The sequence below is a fragment of the Myiozetetes cayanensis genome, unplaced genomic scaffold (assembly GCF_022539395.1).
Source record: "Myiozetetes cayanensis isolate MyiCay16 unplaced genomic scaffold, myiCay2020 scf6-25, whole genome shotgun sequence".
NCBI lineage: Eukaryota > Metazoa > Chordata > Aves > Passeriformes > Tyrannidae > Myiozetetes > Myiozetetes cayanensis.
In genome coordinates, this window is record NW_026087853.1 from 61,278,474 (window position 1) to 61,298,612 (window position 20,139).

Below are 20,139 nucleotides of genomic sequence, written 5' to 3' on the forward strand. Positions count from 1 at the left end.
TGTGTGCACACAGAGCACAGCCTTGTCTTTCCCTCCTAAGCCAGGATGCAATTCCACTTCATCCTCGTGCTGTTCCCTCTCTTCCTCAGCAACCAACTCAAATAAAGTTATTAACACGAGTCTCCTGCACGTTCTGTAACTTCCTCGTGCGAAAGATGCCGTTCCTTTTGGCAGCTTCAGAAGCCCTGATGTGACATCAGTGACTCAGTGTGTTCATTTAAAACAGCCCCTACTCCTCTCACATCCCAGCTCTATCCTCAGTCCCTCCTGTGCAGCAGGGGAGGGTGGTTTCTCACAGGAATTAAACATGAAGGTTGTCTGCCTCCTCTTATCCTGGGGTTTGAGGCTGTGCATGTTGCCTGCCTGGGGACAGGATCCTGCTCCTTATCTCCAGTCGCCCACCTGGGAGGCATTAGGGCAGATCTGAGCTGGAGCTGTGGCCCTGGGAGGGTGGTGCTGATGCAGCTGGAGTCACCTGGCCAGGGAACGTGAGCCTCTTGTCCAGGAGGAGACTCCAAACTTGGGAGAGGGTCCACATCCAGACACCTGGTGATATCCTTCAGGATAGGGCTGAAATACAGGTAATTCTGGTGGCCCAGTGTGAATTGTGTGAGTTCCCGTTGAATTGTTACTCTGTGTAATCATTTAAACCACTTTATTATTGTTTGCAAGGCTCTGTCCCTAAGCACAAGTGCAGAGAAGCAGAAAAATGTGGCTGGTAAACCACGAAAAGTGGGCAAGAATTGACTGTGAACAAACCTTTTCCTCCCCTTTCCACAAGGCTTTGTTTTGATGGGATCTAACGAGCAAAATACGGAAAGTGCTTTATAGGGAGGAGGGTTTTTCCCCTATTCTTTGTTAGCTGTAATACTTCATTTTAGCCCTTTAATTTAATTGGTGAAAGACCGTGTGAGAACATGATTTGGATTCTTGGCCAGAAATACTCCAGTGAAGGTGTAAGTGTAGAAATGACGTCATGGGCTGACTCCTTGCAACTTCCTCAGCCTTTGCTTCCAGTAGTATCAGCTAGAGGTAATAGCTGGGTTTCCTGTTGTTTTCTTCATGGTTTTTTTTTAAACGGATACCCATCCAGACTTTACACACGGCAGGATAAGATGGTTGCATTAATAGACTGTAAAACAAATCAATAATAATAATAAAAATAAAAAAAGGAAGTTATTTTAGGCTAGTTTGTGGTGTGATTTATGGGCATTCCAAAATCACTCCGCTTCCAGAATGCAAAATCAGATGATGCTAAAGAATAAAATGAACAAAGATTGTTTATTTAAAAAAAAGGGACTGTGGAACAGCAGTTGCAATCTAGTTGGTCAGGAGGTTGTATGAATGCAGCAAAGAGATTAAAGAGGCACGAGGGTGAGCCAAGATGTTACACATTTTAAGAGAGCAGGGAAGGGCAATTTATCCATTTCACAGCCTGGCTTTGAGCCTGTCAGCCCTTAGTCATGACCTTGGGAAAGGCAGCAGAGGAGCTGAACTGCCCATTGACTTGCCTTTTATTTTTGGAAGGGATTGCTTTGGAATTAAAGTAAAAATCAGTCTTTTACAAGATAAGCCCTGTTTTGGGGGTTTTTTTGGCTGTTGCTCTGAAAGGATGGCTCTGCCTGTCACAAGCTGGTCTGCAGTTCAGCCCCAGGCAGGTCCCCACAGGGGCAATGTCATTGATTCAGATGGAGCTGGAGCTGCTCAGAACCGAGCAGGGAATGTGGAAAACTGCAAGGAAAGAAATAACTCTCATTTCAAGGTAACAACTTAAGTCCCAGGCACAGTGAGGTCGGGAATAAGTGGAATTTCGGTATGGATTGGTTCCATGCAAGAGGGTGATGATGGAGCACGTGAGTGGAGCTTGGTCCTGTTGATACAGCCCAGTTGGGAAAGGCCTTCTCCTCCTCTGGGAAGTGAAGTGGATCACATGCTCTGGCTGGAAGCTGTGTGGATTCATTACTCACTGCAGAATTATGGGGAACTGTCCTTTCTGGAGCCTCTGCTGTCGAGCACCCACAGGAACCTGTTCTCCTGTGGGATACACTCCCACTCTTGCTCCATCCACTGGTGGTCCTGCTCCCAGGACCCTCACTTCCCTCTCCCTGTTTCATCTGGCTCCTCTGGAACAGTGCAAATCTGAAACAGAAAATCTCTCTGCTCAGAGAGAAGCTGAGCCTTACACAGAAATGTATTCTCCCCTGTTGAAAATGTGAATATTTCATAAAAACGACCATATTTTTTTCCCAGTTCCTGGCTGTGGAAAAGGAGACACGGAGTCAGATGTCCCAAGTGGGGGGTATAATCCCAGAAGGGTAATGCCCTGGGTCTGTAACAACACCCTTCTGTACTCTACCTTGTGACATCTCTTGCTGCAAGGCTCCAAGTTCCAAACAAAGTGCAGCTTTGTCCTGAAGCTCAAAGTGAAGATGGCTGGTGTAGCTCGGTGTCTTTCAGTCTAACCACAACGGATTGATTTATCTTTGAATTAATTTTTTTTCCTCTCTAGTCATACGCTGGCAATAAAGGGAATTTTCTGTGTGTAACTGGTGATCTTTAAGTCATTTGCCTGCTCCCACTGACATGCCCTGGCTTGTCTTTCATCTCCCTTCAGGCTTTTAAAGGCCCTGGGAGAGCACAGATAGATTTAGCCTTATCTCATAATTTGTTGTAGGACAGCTTCTTTGCCGAATAATTGGTTTTGGAAATGTTCTCTATCAATATAAAAAGATTGCATTTCCATCAGAGCACAGATGTTGCCGCAAATGCAGAGGCAACACACAGCCCTTGTGCTTTTGTGGTGCTTCTGGACAGAACTTCTGGGCTGTTCCCTGGCTCTGCCTTGTCCCTGCATAGGTTGGGAGTGAGTTTTAATTGTGAATACCAGAAATCTGTAATTTCAGCTACACTTGCCTTGCCATAGACAAGAAGCTGCTTGTTTTTCAGGTTAATACTTGTCTTGAAGCAGCTGCTCACTTTGTCCTGACTGTGTGTGCTGAGGGTTTGTCCTGCTCTCTGTTGTTCATTTTTTTTCCCTCGAGAGTTCTTTGGAGGAAAAACAGAATTATGAAGAGGCTGACATGCAGTATGTGTTTTATATACAGCATTATGTTTTATATAAAGCAGCAGCCCTTCGTCTCAGTGGATCATGGGTTTGGTGTTCTCAAGGACCAGATCTTTTCCCTGGGAAGACCGAGAGCTTTGTGTGCTGTGCCGCTTCCTTCCTCTGCATCTCCCAGCATTTTCCGAGCATCTCTGAGGCATCATCTGTGGGAAACAGGATTGTTAACTGTTTAACAGATGAGAAAGCTGAGGGAAATGCCTCAGTCACATGATTTAGTGGCAGACTGGAATAAATCCAGTATTTCTGCTGCCGGGTCCCGTGAGCGATGTACTAAACCTGCTGTTGCCTTTACAGCCTGCTAAGGCTTTTCCCACTGTGTTTCAGCACAGCTTATGGTTTAGAAAGCTGCCTCAAAATGGTCTTCCTTTTCTTCTGAGAATAGAGAAGTTTTTCTTCAAAATACCTCCCCTCCCCCAGTTTTTTACTTTTAATCAGTCCCTGCTGAAAAGCTCCACATCAATCTGATCTCAGCTTGTCCTTCCAGCAGGAGAGAGGGGTTTGCACAGGCCCCATCCAGAGCTGGGAATGTCAGCACCTCTCTGGGTTATTTAGGATACGTCTACGGCGTCGTAAATCTCGTCTTGTCATTCTAAGGGTACAATAACTTGGAAATGAAAGAAGTCAGCTGGGGGAATTGTGTGTGCACTGGAAAAATCATCCCGAGTACTGTGGCTGGAGCAAGGCTTTGGATGTTATTGTGGAAAAATCTTGGAAGCCCTCAGTCTGGTGCACAGAAGCAGTGAAGCAAAACAGTGATGCTTGTTTAACGAAGGGAGAAAATATGAGTGGCAGAATTAATGTGTCCATTCCTTCTAGACTGTTCCATGCTTTTTTTGTCGTGGTGCAGGTCCTGTTGGCACTGTCCCTTAGGAGAAAGGGAACGTAAGGAAAACAAGCCAGAGGGTAACCAAAACAACACTGAAATAGACTCTAGCATTGAAATGATTTATTTTTTTGGTTGTATTTCCCAGCTGAAGACACTGAATAAACCATATCCATATGGGAATGCCTCGAGCTTTTAGGCTGTCAACCAGGTGCCCTGTGGGGTGTTGCATAAATCTCCTTGAGGGAGATGGATTTCACCTGGACACTGGACCAGGTGCCCCATGGTCACCATAAATGTGCAAACAGGAAAGGAATTATTGATACCCCTTTTCCCTGGAGCGCACCTGACTTCCAGGACTGCTCCACCACAGCCCTGGAATGATGCTGTGGTGCCTGTCCCTCTTTTCTTCTGAGAAAAACAAAGACATTGATGATTTCTTCACTGAAGCCTAAATCTGAACCATACTGTGTCTGTGTGGTGGGCCCATGTGTTCCTTTACAGCTTTCAATGATAGTTTGAAATCCAAACCTCAACTTCAGGCAGGTTAAAAACAAATAAACAGCACAAACAAACAAAAAGCTCCTAAACCCCAACATTTTCCTCAGCGCTTGCTGAGGAAAAGAGAAATGCTGATGATTCTGAAGTGCATTTCCTTTCATTATAGCATTCAAAAGGAGAAATTAGGAATGAAACCTGATGCAACAAATGCGCTTTTATTTGTAGAGAAGACATTTGGCAGCTGAAATAAAAATGACAACATAACCCCTTTGAAACAGATGACCTCCTCTTGCCCTGTAGAATTTCCTGCGTTCTGCTTTTCATTAGCTATTTACTTATGAGGTTTATGTACTGTAGAGATAAAAAAATTATACAAAATATGAACTATGGTATGATTTAGACCTAACATAGACCTTATGGGTGATGTGATCAAGGTTGTAAGAACTGAACTTGGTGTGGTTAGATGTAAAAGTGGTTCTTGCCCAAGTCAGTGCATGAGATTGCTGAAGTTGTTGTATTTTTCCACCTGGGAATGCCCTTGGTATTCATGGAAGTGTAGGGTAGGGGTATGCTGATAACTTGGAGGGAGCCCCTTTGTCCTGGGTGGGTATTCGATTATTTACTGAAAACTTTAGCTCAGGCACCAAATGCCTTTGTTTCAGTGTTGTATCCTGGCACTTCCCCCAGCCCAAATGGGGGATTATAAAAGGATTATGTTTTTGCCCCAGACTTTTAACCCTGGCGGGAGATTAATGGGAGATTACTGGAGCTCTCTAAGAGGATTCCCCGTTGTAAGAACTGAATGTTCAGAAGATGAACCTCATTTCAGACCTTCCTTCATCAGGATGCTCAATGTGGAGGGAGAAAAAGTCTTCCAAAAAAATCCCTTTTACATTTACCTAAAGATCCTTCTTGGGAAGAAGAAACATATTTCCAAATGTATTTAGATACAGACAAGAAGAAATCTTGAAGAAAAACAGTGGAGAATTTCCTACCATCTTTTTCTCCATTGCAGAAGTTTGGGTTTTTTTCTGTAATGTAATAGTAAAGTTTGTATTTCCACAGCATTTACCCAGAGTTAAGTGAGTTAGAGCAGTTGTGAAGATAACGTTCCTGCTAAACTGTGTCAGGATGTTTGATGAAAATTTCAGCTTTCAGAAAACAAGCACCTCTGAGTGCATGTTTGCATGTTTTATGCAAAGGCACCACGTTAGTAAATAAATGAATGGTTCAAAACTGGGGAGAAAACAACCTGTGGGTTATGCCTCCTCAGGGCCAGGCTGAGTCAGGAGCACGAAAACTCATTTCTGTGAGTCCCATGCCTGCACAGTTACATGAAGGGTTTGGCTTTGATTTGAAAATCTTGATGGTGCGAGAACAAGCTTCAGGTTGTGCCCCCAGGGACTGAGGAACATCTGCCTCACTGCAGCGAGTCTGGAGGGGTTGCCCTCTCTTTCAGTCCAACACCAAGACCCTCAGAGCATCCTCATCACCACACTTTGGTGTTGGGCATTCCAAGCCTTCCGTCCCATACTGGGGCAGTGGGCGTGGGCTCCCCCATCCTTCCCACCTGTCTGTGGACAGTGGTTCTCCTTTCAGAACTCACAGGACAGCATTGCTGTGTGAGGGCAGCCGCTGGTTTTCCCTTTGGTTTCCCCCAGCAGTGGCTGTTCCTCCTCTTTCAAGGCAGCACTGCCGGTGAACCACCTTGTTTAATATATAAGAAAGTTCTTTTGGATGCTTCAGGATAAAAGGCATCCATAACACTTCCTCAGAATTAATGATGTCGTGCCAGCTCCATCAGAGAGTTTATGAGTCTTGGCTTCTTAGGCTCTCATAAAATGGGTAATTTATCAGTGGTGCTAAATGAGAGCAATCCTCCTCCAGCTGCAGTGGGGAAGGGAAGGTTATTAGATGAACTGTCACTTTGTAACTACTCAGTGCTGTGCTTTATTTTGCAGTGAAATTGTCTAAATATTGCAAAGGTGTTCTCTAATTATGCTCTGTGAATTGTTTAAGCTCGGCTGATCTTTTTGCATGTGGTGTTTTCCTTTTTTAACGTGGCACCGCTCAGAATTCCTTAGCACGCTGGGATTATACTTTAATCTAACTCACCATGAGCAACAGTGGCTCTGTGGCTTTTGTGTTGAAGTTACCTCGTATTAATCCCTCTTTAGCATGAACTGAGAAAGAACAGGACACTCTGGAAGTGTAAGAGGTGCTCACTGTCCTAAGAATCTTAATATTTTTAAAAACAAAGCAACCCCTTTCCCCCAACTCCAACAAAAACAATCCATCAAAAACCAACCTTAGGAGTAAAGAGAAGAAATGCCTTTGTTTCTGGTTACAGGAAGTAAATTTAGAGGCAGAGAAGCAGATCTGCCTATTGTGGCTCACAGAGGTGGGGACAGAACCCAGACCTCCTGCAAAACCATTTCTTCCCTGCCTGTGGTACCAAGCAAGTTGCTAATTTGAGAGCAATATTGCTCCAGTTCTCAGGCTATCTAGGCTGATGTAATAGTCTTGGCTACAGTCAGGTGGATCATAATAAATTTTCTGGAACCGTTGCCAGTTCTCTGTTTCTTTTCTTATAAACAACTTCTTGCACTTGGCAAACTCAGTTGGTTTCAGAAGGCCAAAGCTGCGGATTAGGTTTTCTACTAATTTCTAAAAGTAAGTCCTTTACTGTTTTCCCTGAGAGCAGGAGATTAAATTTAAGGGGTTCCACTTAATTTATGGGTTTCAGTATTTTAGCAGTTTCTGTTATTTCTTTGAGACCCGGTGGCACTGTCAGGGTGTGACTTTGTGGCAGCTTAAGCTGAACTGAACTGGGAGTGCTGCAGTTTCACCCATCCCCTTTTACCCCCAAACATGTGCCCCTTTTACACCTGCACTTGCATTTCTGTGTTTGTACAACGCTGATGCTGAGGCAGGGAATTGGTGTTACCAAAGCTGAGCCTCTTGAGGGGAGGAGATTCCAGCTCTGATGAACACAAAGGTCATGGCAGAGGAGTGGGGAAGGAGCAGAGCTGCTCTCTCATCTTGGAAGTAGTTCAGAGGAAGTTTAAAACAACGTGGCACCAAGCTCTCAGCTCATTTTTAATGCCTCAAGTCTGTCTGAGATAGTGCCTCCTATCTGCCAGTCTGCACGGGGATGGGGAATGTGGAGGTGGGTGGAATCTGGCCTGAGGGATGTTATAAAGGTGATCTTTCATCAGCTCAGCTCTTTATAGAGGCTGAGAGGTGATTTGGGGTCCAACAGGTTAGACAAGTGCCACTCACTTGTGGGGTGGGTTGATGGCAGAGCTGTGATTTGAGCATCCCAGGCTGTCTGCACCAGGATCCAGAGTGAGCTGTGGGAGCAGCCCAGACACAAAAACCTTGCTTTTACTGACCCAAGTGTCCAGGAATCTGAGATGTACCACAGGGGCTCATGTTGCAAACACAAACACAGGAGAAACATAGCTTTTTTTTTTTTTTTTTTTTTTTTTTTGGACAGGTCACAGAGAACTTCTGCATCTGGAGAATGCCAATAGTAGAGGCTACAATAACTGCAGGACTTTGATGTATTTCCTGCTCTCTAAACCTGCACCTTTTGCCACCAGTCAGTGATGCAATGGGTCTTTAACCACTATATAATGCGGTTCTGGCTACTGCACATGGCCAAAACTGAGAGGTTTGGGCTCCGCTCCACTGACGTTTTCTCTCTGTGTACTGATTTTTTTGCTGTCATCTGTTTTTGGCAAAACTGCCGTTGCCAGATTTGATCCAAACATCTGCTTTTTGCTGCTGGCTTTGTGTAGTTTTATACTTTGGCAACATCACCTGATTAGACATTAGGAAGAAATCCTTCCCTGTGAGGGTGGGCAGGCCCTGGCACAGGTTGCCCAGGGAAGCTGTGGCTGCTCCATCCCTGGCAGTGTTCAAGGCCAGGTTGGATGGGGCTTGGAGCAACCTGGGCTAGTGGAAGGTGTCCCTGCCCATTGCAGGGGTTGGAATGAGATAATTTCTCCAAACCAGGCCGTTCTGGGATTCCATGAGATACTGAGAATGCTTTTCCATCCAGTCCTTGCCTAGGTCAGTGCTATCTGTGCTGGTTTACTGCTAAAAATGGGTTTACAGGGAGAAACTCAAAGACAGAGTGAAAACAATCTTTTATACTCTGGAGGTAGTTTGGTGGGCACTGTAGTCATGTTTCTAAGGTGAGATGAAGGAGATGGATTGTTCACATCTGAGGGAAGCACCCAGCAAAATACAAGTACAGTAAAAGTGCAGCTGCAGATCAGGATTCCTCCTGGCTTCGCACAGCACAGAGATTTCCACATTAGTTGCTGTCAGCATGGAGACCCCCTGACATTATTAGGTCAAAGAAAGGTGCTAATCCATCACAGAAAATGGTTCAGCACTTGATTTATATTCATTTATCTTTCCTCTGCACAAATGCTTTGTTCCTTATCCTGCTTTGAATCAGGCCAGCCTAATATATTGGCATCTCAATCATCATTTGGCTCCCACTGAGATGAAGAAGCAGTGGTGGGGCCTGCAGGGCCCTAACAGTAAATCAGTGATTTATTAGTAAGAATAGGGCAGGAAGGTGAAGATCATCTTGAAAATAGGTAGCTAAGAGAGTGTGGCATTTTTCTGTTTGTCTGATTATTCTGCCCTGAAGAACCATAAAAATAAACCAAACCCCAGTAACTTCGGGTTTCAAAGCACAGCATTAAAAAATGGATTCTTTTGTGGTGTTTGTATCTTACTATGGGGATCTTGAAATGAAGGTACAATGGAAGCTGAATGGCCTTGCCCAGATAGCTCCAGTGGGTATCAGGTTCCAGCAGGGCTAAGCAGGGGCATGTCCAGCTCTGCTCAATCACCCTTTGTTTGTTGTGCCACTTCCCAGAGAATGAGGTGAGTGGAAGGGAGACAAATGATGCTGGGGGTTAAAGGATATGGAGTGTTACATATTCCTAAAGACCCTGAAAACTTTTAGGAAAAATAAAATATATGCAAGATCAGGGTGCAGAATTGGCTCTTATTTATTAGATTCTCCCATCCTTTCACTGATTTCTTCATCACAGAATGTTTGGGTGTTTTTTTTTTTCCTATCCCTTTTCCACCATCTTTCTTCCAAGTATCTATTTCCAACCTCTCTGAGTCTCCTGGGTGCTCCTTTCCCCACCCTTTTACTGCTGTATTTCTTTTGGGGAAAAAATATAGTTCTAAAGTAAAATTTGAACTCCAAATAACTTTATATCATGGAGCCACCTGGGTGTCAGATCCAAGTGATGCTCCTTATCTCCTATTCCAGTCTTTACTCCCATCTCTATTTTGCAATTCCCAAAGTGGAGCTGCAGGGCAGTCTTGTTTTAGCCTTTACCAGCTTGTTCTGTTTTAACAGAACAGTCTCTTATTCAAACTGTTCAATAATTCGGTGAAAGGAACAGAAAAGAGTATTCTTAGATAGTTGAGCCTCCCCAAATCTGCCTCTGCCATGGCTCTGGCTTTTCCTTTATCCCATGATAAATTTAGGAAGCCTTCTAAGACGTTTTTTCCTTGGCAGTAATCAAAGCTATTAATATTGCTTCAGTATAGTGGTTAGATGCAAACAGCTGGATCCAAACAGTGATTACTTCTGTGGAGTGGGATTATTTATGTGGGATGGACCTTTGCTTTATAAGTATTTCCATGCTGTGCAGCTCTGCCTTGCAGCAGTGGAGATGCTGCATATTTGCCATCAGAGAGAAAATCACAGTGTAGACCAGCAAAGAACCAAGAAAAGAACAAATATTGTTTTATATTATAATTACTACAGAAGTTTTATAAACAGAGGTAACACTATGGTATTTTATTTATAAAAGAAAAAGTTTATTTATAAAAGATATTTATTTATAAAAGAAAAAAAAGTTTTTCCAGCTGTTATTTTGCTGTCAGTGAAAGGGATCTGGTGCATGGGTGTAATAAAGATATAAAAATATATTTTTAAAATAAAATGCAAGGTCGAGATTCTAATTTTCATCCTCTACACAGTTGCTATATTTGAAAACTGAAACGTGGTAGTGTTCCCAAATTCTTCAAAGAATCATGGCCATCCTGCCTGAGCACTGTAAATATTGGTGCTTTTATACTTAGGCAAAAAAAATTACCGTTCTAGAATAAAAATACAGGCAAACGGCTTTTCCTGAGTTATAAAACAATGCTGGGGATCCATTAGGGTGGTTTCCTCACCAAGCATTCAGATCTTAATGTAAATGTCTATAAATAATATAGTGGCCACGGGATTCTTTTGAAAACAAGATTCAAAGAGGTACTGTTTGACCAGGGAGTGCTTGCTCAGGGCAGTTATATTTAGGGCTCTAATGGAACTGTACAAGTTATGCTTTTTATACCAACTATAAATGGCTGCAACCAAGAGGCTTGGACTTTGAAATGCATTTGGCACTTATGCAACGAGAGGGACAGGCCAGAGCCTTGAAGTGGAGGAAAAAAACCCTCCAGCTTACAAACGTTGCCAAATTCTTACAGTGCTGCCACCCCTAAAGGGTGCACTCAGAAACAGATCTTGTTTGGAACTGGTGTCGAGCCTTGGGAGGCTGAATCCTGAGCGCAGTTGTGATGGCGATAAATAGGTGATGCCGAACGAGAAAGATGGATTCAAATGCAGGAGCAGAGGGTAAAGTAGGTGTTGGAAGCCAAGAAAGCCAAGTAGATGGTGTGAGATGGTCCTTTAGTACCACACACGATGCAAGGAACGGGCTGAAGTGTTGCAAAGATAGAGGGCAAAATTGGGCAGTCGGTGACTAAGTGGAATTCCTCGACTCCACTTCTGAACAATTGGTCATTGTTGACAGGATCTCCGGGATGCTTTGATGGGAGGAAGCAGAAAGTTGTGAAATACTGTCATTAGTAAGAGACTGATTCTCTGTATTCCGGGGAAAAAACCTGCCAAATACTTTCCAAGTGTTTGTTTGAGGAGATTAAAAGAGGAATAGCTTCTGTCCTGGGATAGAATTGCAGCTCGTCTGTAGCGCTATCAAAATACTCCTCTAGAGCGAAGCCCTGCCTAATGGTGCTTGGCAAACACAAACATTTGTTATCTGCGTGGTGGAGGTTTGTGTTTGGCTTGTCCCAAAAGCTTGGGCTAATACCTTGGGCTCGAGGCAGATTTGGGGGAAATGACAACGCTTGTGATTCATGAACTGCTCATGCACGTAAATGCCGGTGTGAGCAATCCACTGCTCTGCAGGAATGATATTGGAGATTAAACCCCGGGTATCAAATCTGCAATGCACTGTCTGTTTGCTCCTGAACACCCCGGGATACGCCCACCTGAAGTTCTGTGTTGTCTGGCTGGTGACTCAAAGCCTGAATCATTCCTGTCTGCAGGCAGGGGATGGATGTGCTCATCCCAGCGAGCCTCCAAGCCTTGCCCTCCTGAGGTCACACTTGATGGTCTCGTGGCTGCGTTGTGTTTCACTTAGATAAAATTTCAATTTTATATTGAGTGGCAGATGCATATTTCACCCTGACAAAATCCGAGCTGTGCATCAGCCGACAGCTAATGGAGACAGTCCTAAAGAATTCCAGTCGTTCAGGAGCAGTAGGTGAGTTATTGCTGAGTTCCCACTTCCCGTGGCTTTTTCAGAATAAGCAGTTCTTACGACACTCTGATATTTAAAATCATTAACTGATGTAATTGCAGTCTCGATGTTTATTATTAAGTGGCCACAGTTTCTAAAATTCTGTTTTAATGGCATGTTTGCAGCAGCCAGGAGATGCTAATGAGGAGATTTCATCGGGACAAGGGCTCACCTGGATAAAGAAGCTACTGGGCAGAGGTCACATAGAGGGAGCTCTTCCAAAAGATTCCTCTGGAATAGCTGAGGAGGGATTGCATTGGATTATTCTGGAATACGAAAAGGAACTGGGAGTGACAGAGGATGTAAATTTACTCTGCTCTTTGTTTGGCAAGCACACAGCCATGGGATGTATAAATAGAAGAATTGAGGGCAAGCAGAGAGAGGTCATTATGGCACGTACAAAGGGCTCCCTCAGACCACATCTGGGGAGCTGGGCACGATTCAAAGGCCATGTTACAGGAAGGACAGTGAACAATAAGGAATGGATTAGAAGAGGGTATTGTAGAGGCTATGGGGGCTCTAGCTGGTGCCTGCAGTTGCTTCAGTCCCACTGGTTACACCAGATGAAGCTGTTTTTACTGTACATGCACCTAAATTGGAGACTTCTAAAGAATTCTGTGGGAATGGAGAAAGTGATATAAGCTGCTTCTCCCTGAGCTTTCTAATCCCCACAGCAGTGCCACTAAAGGACTCTTGTAATTGCCCCTGTTTACCTGTCCTACCTCTCTCCCTCTTTAACAAATAAGGTTTATTTTTTTCCTTTCTTATATATATATGTGTTGCTTCTTCTTTATAATTTCTCATGGTGTTTCTTCTGTATTTTTCAGAATAACTGTCCCAGTATTCCAGTATTACATCCATATCCAGATCTCTAGTGGGCTGAAATAATTTTGCCATTGTTAACCAACTCTCAGTTGGGTAAAGCTCCTCTTCTGGTACCGTAAGCTCCACTGAGGTGCAGTTATATCCTGTCACAATATTGTGGCCTTTCATCTCAGGAGTAGCTGTGTCTGGGAGAGCTTTGGGATTGTTGGAGGTAAAAAGGGCCTTGTAAATGAAAGATGGATTGTTGCTAAGGGACAAAAAATGTACTATTGACACACCTGGGAAATGGGAACACTGCTGAGATGTGGAGCAGGGTGAAGGAGTAAGATGATAATGAGAAATGAAGCAAGAACCCTTAACAGGAATGAAGCAATATCCCTGTTTTCCAGATAAGCTGGGACACAGAGATAAAGTAAACTGGTCAAGGTTTACACAACTAGTTCATTCTAAGTCTTCCTCCTGTTGACCCACAGTCATTTTTTGGCACAGAATTCTGGGTTTGTATTCCTTTCACAGTGTTCATAATCTATTTATACCACGCCTCATAAAACTTTCCCTGTTTTTTTTCATTGGTATTTATAGCTTATTATGGGGTTTTCTCTTTAGTTACCGGATCCTGAAAACAAGAGCCCTAAAAACATGGTTTTGTTGATAACTCGGGCATTTACTGATACTGATATCATTGTAGTGTGGATCTTTGCCTGTCCTTGGACCCTGTGTGGAAGATCCAGTGCCTGGAAGAACCACATGTGCCAAATTCTAATGGATCAGCCTAATTTTAGGCACACACGCTCCTTTTCAAAAGTCCTTGTAGACATCATACCAAGAAGCATTTACAGGTCATGTTTACAGGTTATATCTCAAAAGTCTTTTATTATGACATATAAAATAGGAAGCATAGTTCTACAAAACCAGACTAAGTCCTCATAACCATTCCATTTATTTCCAGTCTCTGGGTCCAGGCTGTGGGAGCAGGGTTGGCCCCTCTCTGATGGCACAGGGATTCTGGACTGGCAGGTTTGGGCTTTGCCAGGGGCCGGTTCTGACGCACAGGATTCGTAGCTGCCTCTTTTCCTTTTGTCCGTGTTTCTCCATCTAGGAACTGGGAATGAGGACAGTCATTGTGCTGTGTTTCTTGGCAGCCATCACAATGTAAGCCAAGGATATGCTCCCCTGTGCTTATGTTCAATTAACTGCTTGGGGCCAGGCCAGCTTAGTGGTTGTCCAGAAGACCACAGGGATATGGAAGTGGGATTAATGACTCAGGAAACACTGACTCGGTACTGAACCAAGGCCTTTCTCCTACATTTGTAGTGATTTGCAATCCCATATATCACAGCTGGATTCAAATGTAATACAGACACTTCCTACCTTTTTTTCCTCCAACTTCCACCATTTCCATAGCAAAAGGGAGGCAAAATTGTTGAACATTTCCAAGTGTGGGATGAAGACAGGGACAATGAATTATTGATGACTAAGGAGGCATTTCAGGATTTGTAGTGAGTGTTCCTGGGCTCCTGCCTTTTCCCTGGAGGGGCAGTTACTGTGAACTGTGAGCTCCACTGTTTTCCCTGCTTTTGGACCTCAAGGTGCTGTGCCCCAGGAAAAAGGGATAGTGGGTTTGAGAGTGCTGCACAACTCCATTTTGGGGTGTTTTGGTGCTTCAGTCCGGCAGTGCTTTTTGACACTGAGCTGCAGGATGGACCAGGCTGTGTGCATTAATCAGCATGTTTTTAATAACACTCCTGAAGTCCAGGCAAACTGCAGTTTGTTAATTTGAAGAGGACATTGTCTATTTGAGCAGTCAGTCCAAGACTGAGGAGCCCAGATCTGTCCAGAAGCGTCCCATGAGGACATCAGCTCTTCAGAGGAGAGATCCAGTTGAACACTTGCAGAAGATTTAAAGATCTTCCCTCCTGCTTGAAGCTCCTCCCTCCTCTGCTTTTCCTCCTGGTTTCAGTTACACAATCCCTGTTTAATGTGGACACAGATATAAGCAACTGTGTGCTGACAAACTGAGAGAGATGCCTGCCTGCTCTGTAGCAGGAGCCACATTATTTTCCTATATGTTAGCAATTACTTGCATTGTTTCTTGATCACAAGCCTTTCTCACAATCTGGAGCGTGGCTGGAGTTGATTATAGAGCCTGGTGTGTTTAGATTTGAGGGGGTTCTATCAGGAACACTTCGGTTGCTGTTTGATGGAGAGGTGGGGAGAGTTTGTTTATGTTCTGTCCAAACGATCCCGTCTCATTTCATCACACAAAGGGGGGCTGAGCTCTCCTAGCAGCAGTAGGTCAGCGAGAGGAAAACAGAGCTCCAGGAACTGGCATTAATTCCTGGTGGTGCTCTGTGCTCAGAATTGATTGGCAAGAGGGGACTGCAGGGCATTGTGCTGTGTGGTAGAATGGGGAAGGGAAACAAGGAGAGCCTTGAATGCTCCTTGCCACGAAGAACTGCAGGACTTTGTGCAAGGTGACAGCCACCCTGATGTCATGGCCTAATTCCAGCGTGGGAACTGCAGTTGCAGTGGATGGGTCCATTGGAGTCGGTGGGATTTGGTTATTTCACTTCAGTGCAATCAGGTCATCACCTTCAAAATGTTGGCCTTCCAAGTCCCAGCTCAGTTCAGTGGGATCAGCTGCCATTCTCACCCTATGGAATGTTCCTGGTGGAATTTATCACGAGCCAAACACTGCAGAAACACACCAATAATGCTGGAGACCAATTTTTCTTACTCAGTTCCCTAATACCTTTTTCAAGCATACTCAGAGCAGTGCTCAGTTCACATATGGGGCTTTCAGAAACAATTTATCACGTAGGAAGGTGATCCTGAATTTTCCAAAGGCTTTCTGGTTCGTTTGGCCAAATAGGTACTTCTGTTCCTGCTGTTGTAATTTGTATTATGGAAGTGTTCAGTAACAGTCACCCCTGATGTAACTACCATGAAAACACAACACACAGGGAATCCTTGCCCAAAGAACCTGTTTTTATTCTGGCCAAAGGGAGAAATCAATACACATTGTGTTATCTCTTTATAGACTTTACTTGGTATATTTAAAAAAAAAAAAAAAGTTTTTCTATGTCAGTAATTTATGGTGTAAACCCCTATCCTAATTATATTCCTGATCTTTTGCCTAGTCTGTCCTGAATACAGCCAGTGCATTTCTGAAATAAGGGAGTTAGTAGTGTGGGCAATTTCCATGAGGAATCCCAGACAGCAGAATTCAAGTGCTTTCCAGCCAAGTCTCCTTGGCCCTTTGCCACTTGTGAGTGGCCTCATCTTAACCTCTGGACATCAGAGAAGTGTTTGAAAGTCATCAAATGGCTGATGGGTTAATCACTGGGAGGTTGTCTGCCAACATCAAGGATTCAGATGAGAGAAAGGCCAGAGAAAATCATTCCAGCAAGGTAAAAATCATGGAGAGTCCTTTTGTCACAAACGTAACGTGCAAACAACGGGAAGTGTGAAGATACAATGGGTAGTTGGAAAGTTATTTGAAATAAGGTTTTTAGACATTCGAATCTGAAAATAAAATTCAGGTAAAATTCTGCATTTATTTCACTGTGACACCAAAAGAGCAGAACCAGCTTGGGGAATCACAGAATTATGGAATGGTTTGGGCTGGAAGGGACTTCAGAGATCATCCAGTTCCAAACCCCCTTCCGTGGGCAGGGACACCTTCCACTAGACCAGGTTACTCAGAGCCCATCCAGCCTGGTCCTGGATGCTTCCAGGGACTGGGAATCCACAGCCTCCCTGGGCAACCTGTGCCAGGGCTTCCCCACCCTCCCAGGGAAGAATCTCTTCCTCATATCCAATCCAAACCTGGCCTCCTTCGACTTAAGGCCATTCCCCCTTGTCCTGTCGCTCCAGGCCCCTGTCCAAAGTCCCTCTCCAGCTCTCCTGGTGCCCCTTTAGGCACTGAAAGGGGCTCCAAGGTCTTCCCAGAGCCTTCTCTCCTCCAGGCTGAACACTCCCAGCTCTCCCAGCCTGTCTGCAGAGCAGAGGAGCTCCAGCACACCTGGAAACCACCCAGGAGTTCTGCCCAGCCCTGCTTGTGGGAGTTACAGCAGAGCTCTCCCCAGAACTGCTGCACCTCCTGAAGCAGAAAGATGTCCAAGAGTGTGAACAGACTTTTCCCTGGATCTTGCTCAGACTGGAAACATTTTCAGTTACTATTAAAAAGCATCAAATTACAGACAACAATTTCAAACTCTTTAGGCGAGCAGAATAATTTGAATTTAAGGAACTGCTTAGCTGGAATTTCACCCAGTCGTGACTGCCTTTTAAGATGGTTGGCAGCAAGTGCTCACGAGCAGGTTTCATATTTAACTGAGGCAGAATAAATATGCCTTTATTTCCAGCTGCTGTTTCAAAGGCTGTGGAAATATGAGAAACAAATTGTTAATCTAGAATCACACCATTCTAGAGAGGTGAATTCTCAGCTCCTCCTGCTGAGGTTTGAGCTAAGCCATGCTCAAATTAATAGATTAACTAACTCACTAACTTCACCTGGGCTTAGATCCTATGCTTAAAATCTTAGTTAACTGGAAAAAAAAGTGACCAGAATTCCAGGATACAGCCAGGGATGTGTAGGAAACACAACACAGAGTAAATACTGTAAGAGCAGTTCGTTCCTGCAGTGTGATTATGTGCTATTTCACATTGTTGTTTTATGGGGAAAACATATTTTTGCAAGTCAGGAAACAAGTGGGCAGTTTGAAGGTGATTTCAAACAGAGAGTGTTTTGACATGGATTGATTTATTTCAATTCCAGTTTTGCTTATTTAGCCAGTCGTGATTAAAGCAGTGGTTCCATAAATTCAAAAATGCAGGAATGTGAATGCCAGACAGAAACTCCCCCTGTGGTTTATACCATTGTAACACCTTTTGACTGCAAGTTCCTTGATTTGGGAGGCAGGAGAGCAGCAGAGCAGGAACCACTGTTTGGGGTGTAAATAGTCATCACAAGGTAGTTGTCTGCTATCAAACAACTGTTTTTATTTGATATAAATGATTGAGTCTTGCTCCTAATTATAATACCGGTGGACAAAGCTCGTCTGCAAATGTCTTTGTGCCTGAATTTCTGATCTGAAGAGCAAAGATGATGCTTTTTCAGCTCCACTGGAAGTGTATTCAGAGAGGAAATCCTGATCAGGGTGCTGCAAGATACAATAATTGTGGGGTATGTTTCTACCCCACAAGCAGAGTTTAGTCAGAGTTCTCTCTGTCTCAAAATCAGTTTTGGGAGGTGTGTCCTCGTTCCCAGGACTGCTCATACCTATCGAGACCTGTCAGACATGGGGAGCCTTTGAAACCTTGTGTCATGAGGGCCTGATCATCCCCCAGCCGATCCCAGGGGAAATTCCCGGTGGCACCATCGGGCTTTGGCACGTGGCCCAAGTCTTGGTAACTTCCTCATTTCTCTCTGGTACACAGAGGATGCTCCTCAGCTGTAGCAAGGCAGATAACAACACAAATCTCATCCACGACCATCTTGTGTGAGTCGTTTTTCCAAAGGTAAATAAACCCTCCCTGTTTCCTCACACCACCTGGCAAAGTGTTAACTGAAAAACTGAGAAAATGTTGTGGTGTCTGGGAGCCAACTTCAATCCCTCTGCAAATCTTTATTTTTAATTCCTTGTTAGAAAACAGAACTGACTGGAACTGGCTGGCAGAGCAAATGTGCCCCATTTTTCCCCCACTAATGGAACTGCCAGTTTCTGTTTTCTCCTCTGTAGAATTATGTGCCTCTATTTGAAAGTTTTGACAAATCAGTCTATTTTCATTCTCCCTCTGCCATAAATTCAATCCATATGCCTTTCAAACATCCTTTCATAGCTTTGGCATGGAAAAGGAAGTGGCTTAGGCTCTGTGTAGTGTATTTAAAGCGAGCTCTTCTCGTTTGCATGCATCACTTCTGGTAGCTCTTAAAGCCTCAGCTTCCTAATTATTCAGGTTAAGAGGGCATTGGCAGAGCGTTCTCCATTAACTAACAGTGATGTACAGTGAAGAAGCACAGCAGGATAAATCATTCCCTTATTCTCATAATGTCCAGGAAGTTTTTGATGCAGCCCTTGGCTTCACCACCGAGCAGGATGCGAAGAGGATGTGAAAAGGGTAGGAGAGATCAATGCAGCAGAAAATCTCAAAAGAAAACATCAAGACAAAGAAACAAAAGGTCTCGCACAATGTGCTGCCGTTCCTCTGGCGGGGTTTTGTTGGACAAGAATACACAGCCCCAGTGAGACAGGAGGTCACTGCCACAGGAGCAAAGCATCTCCACATCTGAGACCGAGCTGGGGTCGGGAGGTGAAGGGTGGAAGGAAATGTGGGTCCAAGCTGGAATGGATTGGTGTGGCTGTGCATGGATCAAAGTTAAAGAGCGAAAATACAGGATGCAGCAGGGTAAGAGCACAGGCAGTCGTGGCTGTTAGCATCCTTCTCTGAAATCAGGGAAAAGTTGGGCCAGGGGTGTTGCTGGAATTGCAGGATGGATCTGTAATTAAAAATGGGGTAGCAGTCACACACAGCTGAGAGTGTGGCGGTAGCAAGGGCACAGGAATACTGGCTGAGTGACTGCAGGCAGATTTTAGGAGTCCACACACCCTGTGGATGCAGTGTCACACTGGGCTTCATCTGATCCACCCCAGGGTCACTGTCCCACCCCAGCTCCCATCCACATACCCAGCTCCAGAGGTCACATTCCCCCTTCCCTATGCCACACTGAACAGTCTTGTGCCCAAAAGGCAACGAAATTCAGCTGGCTAATTGGAAGAAAAACTATTCAACTAAGGGATATCTGGGAGGAAAGCAGGGAAGGAAATTTTCTTTTTTGATCTTTATGTTGCACTGACTTGCATTGTGGCTGCAGATCTGCCATGGTCAGCCAAAGATAATGGTGAGAAAGGTGACTTGGGGAAGGTGAATGAGTGCCCCTGTTAGAGACTGTCTGCATGAGCTGTAGGAGTATGCACAAAGTAGGATGGGGTCCCAACAACAACCAACAAAACTGACTACAAATCCATCAATGACTGCATAGTAATGCGTGTCAGAAGAGGGGATGGAGGGAGTGTGTGTGTGGTAAATGCATGTGTGCAATATAATTATCTTCTAATCTCTCTCTCTCACACAGGGGTCATTTCTAGAGATGAAAATATAACCTCAACGCTCGTGGGCGTCGCTTGGCTTACCCAGAGCTTTGCACATGTAGAAACCGCAGTCTG

The 20,139-nt window shown here is 44.4% G+C and overlaps 1 protein-coding gene across 1 annotated transcript in view; it reads left to right on the plus strand.

The window, feature by feature from the left end:
* The window catches only part of ABTB2 (ankyrin repeat and BTB domain containing 2), a 114,266-nt gene that overhangs the window by 51,961 nt on the left and 42,166 nt on the right, over positions 1–20,139 (plus strand). The window lies entirely within an intron of this gene.